The 7,514-nt window shown below is 42.7% G+C and overlaps 1 pseudogene; it reads left to right on the top strand.

Moving 5' to 3' along the window:
• Window positions 1–513: 513 nt before the first annotated feature.
• On the top strand, window positions 514–5,566 carry LOC101341617 (thioredoxin-like protein 4A; annotated as a pseudogene).
• The last annotated feature ends 1,948 nt before the right edge of the window (window positions 5,567–7,514 follow it).

A 7,514-nucleotide genomic window follows, 5' to 3' on the forward strand; every position in this document is an offset into this window, starting at 1 on the left:
GCTGTAAAATGGAGGAGAGGGGGTGCTGGAGAGGCAGTGCTTGACAGGGTGGGAGAACCAGGTGCAGGGTAGATTCGGGGGTGGAGGCTGGGGGAACCAGTTACAGGCTTGGGGCATGTTCAAGGTGGAGGCCCCAGGGGATGGGGTGGAGGGCGGGGGGAGGGGGGGAGGAAAGGCTAGAGGCCATGGGGACAGGCTGGAGGCTGGAGGCCGGGTGTTCAGGGTGGAGGGCCCTCATTGCCCTGGTTTCCAGTCAGCAGGGCCCTCCCACACAAGACGGTGGGGGTCACATTCCGTCCAGGTGCCCGGATGGGTGTGGGCGAGGTCCAATGCGGCTGCAGGCCCTTCTCAATGGTGGATCCACCAGAGGCGAGGGCCTGATTCCCTGTCAGCCATTCCATCAAGAAGGTGGTTGCAGCTTCTTGATGGAATCAGTGATTTCTCCTTTCATCAGGCAACAGTGAAGACTGACGCATATGGCTCTCTGTCTTAGATATCGGTCTCCTTTTCAAGATGTCGTACATGCTTCCACATCTACAGAACGGCTGACAGGTGGACAAGCCATCCTTTCTGAGGAGGACCGCGTGGTCGCCACGCGGTTTGGCCATGACTGGGATCCTACTTATATGGAAATGGATGACCTTCTATACAGGATAGCTGAAAAGGTAAATTTTCTTAATGTGGGGTTCAATAACCAGTTTAATAATTACATTGTGCTTGAATTCCTTTTGCTTTGCCAACTCTGTTGCAGTCGAGTCAATTCTGACCCTATAGGACAGAGTAGAACTGCCCCATAGAGTTTCCAAGGAGCGTCTGGTGGGTTCGAACTGCCAGCCTCTTGGTTAGCAGCCATAACTCTTGACCACTGTGCCACCAGGGTTTCCTTTGCTTTGACAGTTGGCAGTGAAATTTAAAAGTGAGGTAAAAAACCGCGTCCTATACTCTATTCTGTGTAAACACATTTACCAAATAAAGACAAGAAGCAGATCAACGTCCAGACCTATTCCTACCTTGTGACTCAAGGATGTGCTCCCTGAAATTGTACAGGACAGTTCAGGTTTTTTCTGGGAGAAATTTCCATAGCCTCCTCAAAAGTTAAAGCGGTTCATGCTCCCCTTCCTGAATAAGTGAGCAAATTCTATCGATAGGGTGTTTTTCAAAATTCGCATCTGCATTGCAGTGAAAACACAGATTTGCAGACTCTGACAAGAGCAGTTAGAACTTACATTAAATCGCTTAGTTAGAAAGGGTGGTCTTTTTTGGCACCTGTTTGTTTTATTTATAAAACAGAACATTTATGTAGTAAATCTTCTTTTTCTTTTTATTTCTTTTTTTTCCCCTTTACCCACCACACTCTTTTTAAGTCTCTTGATTTATAGTTTTGGGTGATTCCAATTCAGGTAACATTAGGAGAAAAGTAGAGTTGTGCTTTGTTAGAACGCATTTTCCTAATTTGTAACATTAGTGCACTGGGCAGTCTGTGGCACTTGTTTGCTGACGATAAAATTGCAGTTGTAAGACCCTATCTAACCAGGGGTTTAATTCTTTTCCTATGATTTCCTGATGGATGGCTTTGATTTTTACAGTTGTAGTAATAGGGCAAAAGAGAAAAATATTAAGGCATTAAAAATATTAATATTCCATAAATACCTTTAGAGGTCATTCATTTGAATGGAGAGCAAAAGTAATGGAAACATTGAAGCAATCTTTTCTCTCTTGGGGATAGGAGGTATGCTGATACAGGCTGGGTTAAAATAACTCCTTTGAGTAAATAGTAACAAGTATATGTGTTATGGAGCCCTGGAGCGGCAGTGGTTAAGAGCTATAGGAAGCTGTGGCTGCCAACCAAAATGGAGGCAGTTGGTATCCACCAGCCGCTCCTTGGAAACCCTATGGAGCAATTCTACTGTGTCCTATAGGGTCGCTCTGGGTCGGAATCGACCAGAGGGCAAAGGGTTTGGTTTTGTTTTGGTTGGTTTGTGTAGTAGGAAGGACAAGGGGAGGTAAGGTAGGTTGCTTTATGATCTTTAGGGACTGTTCTTATGTGTTAGTAGGGCTTATTAAAATGCTCCTCAGATTCTGAATCCACAGGTCTAGGATGGGGTCCAAGAAATTGTTTTTTAAAAAAGCTCCCCACAAAATTCTGAGTGGTTTGACCATGGGTGGCACTTTCAGAAACACTGCAGATCTATACAAATGGGTCTTAAAAGGTGTGAAATCTCAGTGATATCATTTACGCTTGGTCACGCATTCTAATAAAATTGGATGTACGGCAAATAGATTTTTGGAGCTTTTTAAGACTGATAGTAGGGGATCAGTCTGAAGTATTACGTTCAGAATCTCACAGAATCGGCTGATCCAGTGGCAGTTGAGGCTCAGATGAGGAGTCTCATTAGGAAGAAATAGCAGACCTATATTTTAGGTTTGCTGTGGATTTGTGTCTGGGTATAAACAGCCTTGTAGTTAGCAGATAGAGACTCAAGTTTGACTCTGCCACTTACTAGCTGTCTAATCTTAAATAAGTTACCTCTGTGACTCACTTTATTCATTATAAAAAGGGGTAATAGTACTTAACTCAAGGGTTGCCATGAAGATTAAATGGGTTAATATAAAAGGCTTCAAGAACAGTTCCTTGTCACACAGAAAGTAGTCTGTTCAGTCATTGTTAGCCACTATTATTATCATGGAAACCCTGGTGGCATAGTGGTTAAGAGATGAGGCTGCTAACCCAAAGGTCGGCAGTTTGAATCCACCAGGCACCCCTTGGAAACCCCATGGGACAGTTCTACTCTGTCCTTTAGGGTCGCTGTGAGTTGCAATTGACTCGATGGCAATGGGTTTGGTGTTTTGGTTTTATTATTATCATTGCCAGTACCAGTTGCTGTCAGACTACTGCAATTTATGGTGACTCACGTGCGTCAGAGTAGAACTATGCTCCGTAGGGTTTTCAATGGCTGCTTTTTCAGAAGTAGATGGCCAGGTCTTCAGAGGCTCCTCAGGGTGGACTCCAGCCTCCAACCTTTTGTTTAGCAGCCCAGCATTTAACAGTTTATACCATTATTATCGTGACCTCTCTCAAATTACAAAATTTGCAAGAGTTATTGTAAGTAGAGTTAATTAGGGCTAATATTAGTTTTAGAAAATAAAGGTCGTCCCTGACTTACAATGGTGTTTCCTTCCAATGACTGCGTCATAAGTCATTTCTGTCATAAGTGTTAAGGATTTACAAAATTACAAATTTTTAAACCTACGTATGGATTATTATTAGATCAGAATAATATACTTGTAGACATTTTCTGCAGGACTTACATAACTTGCTGCTTGAGTAAAGCTTAGCTAGTCCTAAACTGTTCAGAGGAAGAAAAGTGAGGAGTGGATGCCAACTGGTCAGCATGTCCTGATGGTGTTCCGTTATTTTCCTGTGTGTCAGCTCTACTGGGAAAAAGGTTGGAGAACTAGTTTGAAAATCATCCTGTTTGACACAAATTGTTGTTTTTTTTAAGTGTCTGTTGCAGAGTGAAAGCCACATCCATACATTTTTTATCTCCTTTATTTTTAGGTGAAAAAACTTGCAGTTACTTATGTGGTGGATATTACAGAAGTACCTGACTTCGACAAAATGTCTGAGTTGTACGATCCTTGCACTGTCGTATTTTTCTCCAGGTGTGTTACATTGTCTTAAAGCTCTTACTTGGACGGAAAATTGTCTGGAATTGAATATACTCAAGATACCTTTAGATTCTTTTATTTAGAAGCAATCTTATCACAATATCAACAATCAAAGTGAAACTTTTAGAGTTTTTTCACCAAAGTAACAATTTGTTTTAGCATTTACTCAGTAACAAATTGTCCTTTTGTAGTAACTTTGCTTAGATACCTAGGTGAGGTATAGCTCAGCGGAAGATACTCTTACTGCCATTTAAGATACCTTGAAATACAATCTGTTGATGAAAAGATCTGTTTTAAAATGTCTGACCTATATCATATGATATCAATGACTTTATTTTGTGTCCTTTTTGTGAAACACAAGAGGAAAACCTGTATTTAATTACTGTGCTTGTAAATGCAAGGTTACTTTATCAGGTTAGAAAATCTGTGGTGAAGCTTTAATTTGGAAAGAAATCACAATTGCCTTTGTTTTTACTTGTCAAAATTTCTTATTGTTACTACAAAAGTTGATAAATGTCACTAGGAGCATTAGTCCATCCTCTAAAAGTAGATCTCCCTAGTTGGTCAGGAGAGCCTGGGTGGATGTTGTAGGATACGTATTATCTTTCCATTCTGTGTGACAGATTAGCACAAATTTAGCAACTTAAATCAACACCCATATATTAGCTCCCAGCTCTGTGGGTCAGAAGTCATGTGGGCTCGGCTAGGCTCTCTGTTCTGGGTCCCTCATGGCCAAAGCTGGGGTGTCGTCTGGAGGCTCTGGGAAGAGTCCATGTTGGCTCGTCCGATTGTTGCAGAACCAGCCCCCGTGGCTGGGTCTGAGGTCTCCTGGCTGCTGTTAGCTGGGTGGCTCTCTTCTCTGGGTGACCTCCCTGCTCCTTCTTGCATGGCACCTCCTTCAATCCAGCAACAGCCAGTCCAGTCCAGTCCTCTGACTCCCCTTCTGCTGCTAGGCTGAGAAAACTGCTTTTAGGGGGTTCATGGGATTAGGCTGGGCTCACCCAAATAATTCAGGGTACTCTCCCTATTTTAAAGTCACTGATTGGTAATCTTAATTATATCTGTAAAATCCCTTTTGTAGAACTGTGTAACTTAAACACAGAGGTGATGTCTCAAGGATTGGGGCAGGAAATCTTTGGGGGAGGGATGAGCCTTTTAGGATTTTGCCTACCATAGTCTGGAGCCTGGGTGGCACAAGTGGTTACTGACAGGCTGCCACCTAAAGGTTGGCAGTTCAAACCCACTCATCCACTGCAGCCAAACAAAGACCTGGTTATCTGCTCCCAAAAAGATTACAGCCAAGAAAACCCTATGGAGCGGTTCTGCTCTGTAACACGTGGGGTCACCATAAGTCAATCTATTAGACGCAAAGGTTTGAGTTGGTCCTCTGGCTCCCATATGCAAAGTCCATCCCCTCCCTAAGGTTCCCAAGGGCCTTACCTCATCACAGCATCAGTTAAAAGCCAAGTACGTCTCATGAGTTAAAAGTCCCGAATCTCATCATCTAGATTGACTGAATTAGGTATGAATGAGGCTTCTTAGGATAAGCCACTAGGTACATTGCCTGGGCTCTACCTGCGGGCCATTGAGACTGAAGAGAGCTTGTAGCAACATGGAAGGGAAAAATAGAAGAGCAGGCATTTTTTTCATGGGATTCTCTTTTAAAAGATAATTATGAGGATTGATTCCTTCCCTCCTTTTTTTTTTTTTTTCCTCTCTAAAGGAACAAGCACATAATGATTGATCTGGGGACTGGTAACAACAACAAGATTAACTGGGCCTTGGAGGACAAACAAGAGATGATCAACATCCTAGAGAGATGGTCTACCGAGGGGCGCGCAAGGGCCGGGGGCTGGCCGTGTCTCCAAAGGACTACTCCACCAAGTACACATACTGAGCTCCCCTGGTTGCCTTGTGGCTGCAGCTTTCACTGTTCTCTGTGTATTGAGTGTTGCGGAATTGCTTACAAGTGAAACATCTTCAAGCAGTTAAAGGCTTTGGGAAACTGTGAGAAAAGTATATGGACTCCCAGGAGTGGAAGTGTCTTTTTGTAGTAAGGACTGCATAGCGTTCAATTTTCAGCCTGCCTGTCCATTATCTTTTTATATTGGCAAATATCCGTAAATACCTAACTAAAAAAAAAAAAAATACAAGGTTACGAACAATTATAATCATTTGTTTTTAAGAAACTTGATGAATAGATTAGTCATATTGGTAGCCAAAATTAATTTTCATCTTTACCATTGGGCTAAAACTATGAGGCTGGTAGGTTTTACGTACTTGACAATGGGAATCCAGAGCCGAGTCCAGAAAAAATACACAATTAGGGTAACAGTGTCTTTTCATCTTATTCTCTTGATTATTAAAACAATGTAATAAAATATTGATTCTTTGGAGCATTCCCTTCACATTTGAGAGACAGCTATCTCTTGTTCCCCCTAAGATTATATCTAATGTATTTAAACACACTGCATTTTCTGTAAAGTCTGTAGAAACCATGACCCATGCTTCAGTCCATATAGCTACGAAGTATCCTTATTAACTTCAGGTGCCTCTTGCTAGATCCCCTTTATCCTGGCATATGGGGAATGGTCGGCTGGGATCCCCAACGGCACATGTCAGCACACACTTATACTTTGTTTAAACACAGGTGGGGGTGGGAGCACAGCCTGGAGCCTCTGGGTTCAGATCCGGGCTCTGCCGCCCAGCTGCTCAGTGGCCTTGGAGAGGGTACTTCCATTCTCTGTGCCCCACCCCAGCTGTGAAAGGGGCATGACAGTGTCTGCCCATAAACAGATGTGTTCCTACATGTAAACCATTAGGACAGGGCCTGGGAGGTGTAGAAGCGGTGCGAAGTGTTTGCTGCATCTGCTAGATCTGGTTGTAGCTAAAGCAGGGGGAGCACTGTCACAATATGAAGCCAACTTTTATACGTACTTAAATCTGGCTTTAAAATTCAAATGCAAATTTACAATTTCATCTCTCTAGCCTTAATTTACCCATTTATAAAACTGGGAGTATAATACCATATCACAACGTTATGAGGTGCTAGTGATAAAAATCTACGTGAACTCAAGTACCCGGCATATAATGGGCATTCAATATTATACTCCTGCCATTTCTCCATAGAAGATAAGTGGCCAATGAGCACATGAAAAGATGCTTGGCATCATTAGTCATTGCTGTTGTTAGGTGGAGTTGAGTCGTTTCTGACTCATAGCGACCCTGCGTACCACAGAAGAAACACTGCCTGGCCCTTGCTACGCTCACCATCATTGCTATGCTTGAGCCCACTGTTGCAGCCACTGTGTCAATCCATCTCGTTGAGGGTCTTCCCCTTTTTTGCTGACCCTGTGCTTTACCAAGCATAATGTCCTTCTCCAGGGACTGAGCCCTCCTGACAACATGTGCAAAATGTATAAGATGTAGTCTTGCTATTCTTGTTTCTAAAGAGCATTCTGGTTGTCATTAGGGAGATATTTATAAAAACCACGAGATACCACCACACACCCACTAGGTTGTCTGTTACCAAGTAAATGGAAAATAACAAGTGTCGTTGAGGATGTGGAGAAATTGGAACCCTCACCCATTGCTGGAGGGAATATGAAATGGTGGAGTTGCTGGAAAAGTGTTGCAGTTCCTCAAAACATTAAACATAGAACTACCATATGACTCAGCAATCCCAATCCTAGGTATACACCCACGTGAACTGAAAGCAGGAGTGCAAACACAAATTTGTACACCAATGTTCAGTGCCTTCACTATAGCCAACAGGTGGAAACAACCTAAATGTCTATCAACAGATGATGGAGAAGCAAAATATGGTATATTTATGCACCATTACT

The sequence above is a fragment of the Trichechus manatus genome, unplaced genomic scaffold (assembly GCF_000243295.1).
Source record: "Trichechus manatus latirostris isolate Lorelei unplaced genomic scaffold, TriManLat1.0 scaffold00001, whole genome shotgun sequence".
Classification (NCBI taxonomy): Eukaryota; Metazoa; Chordata; class Mammalia; order Sirenia; family Trichechidae; genus Trichechus; species Trichechus manatus.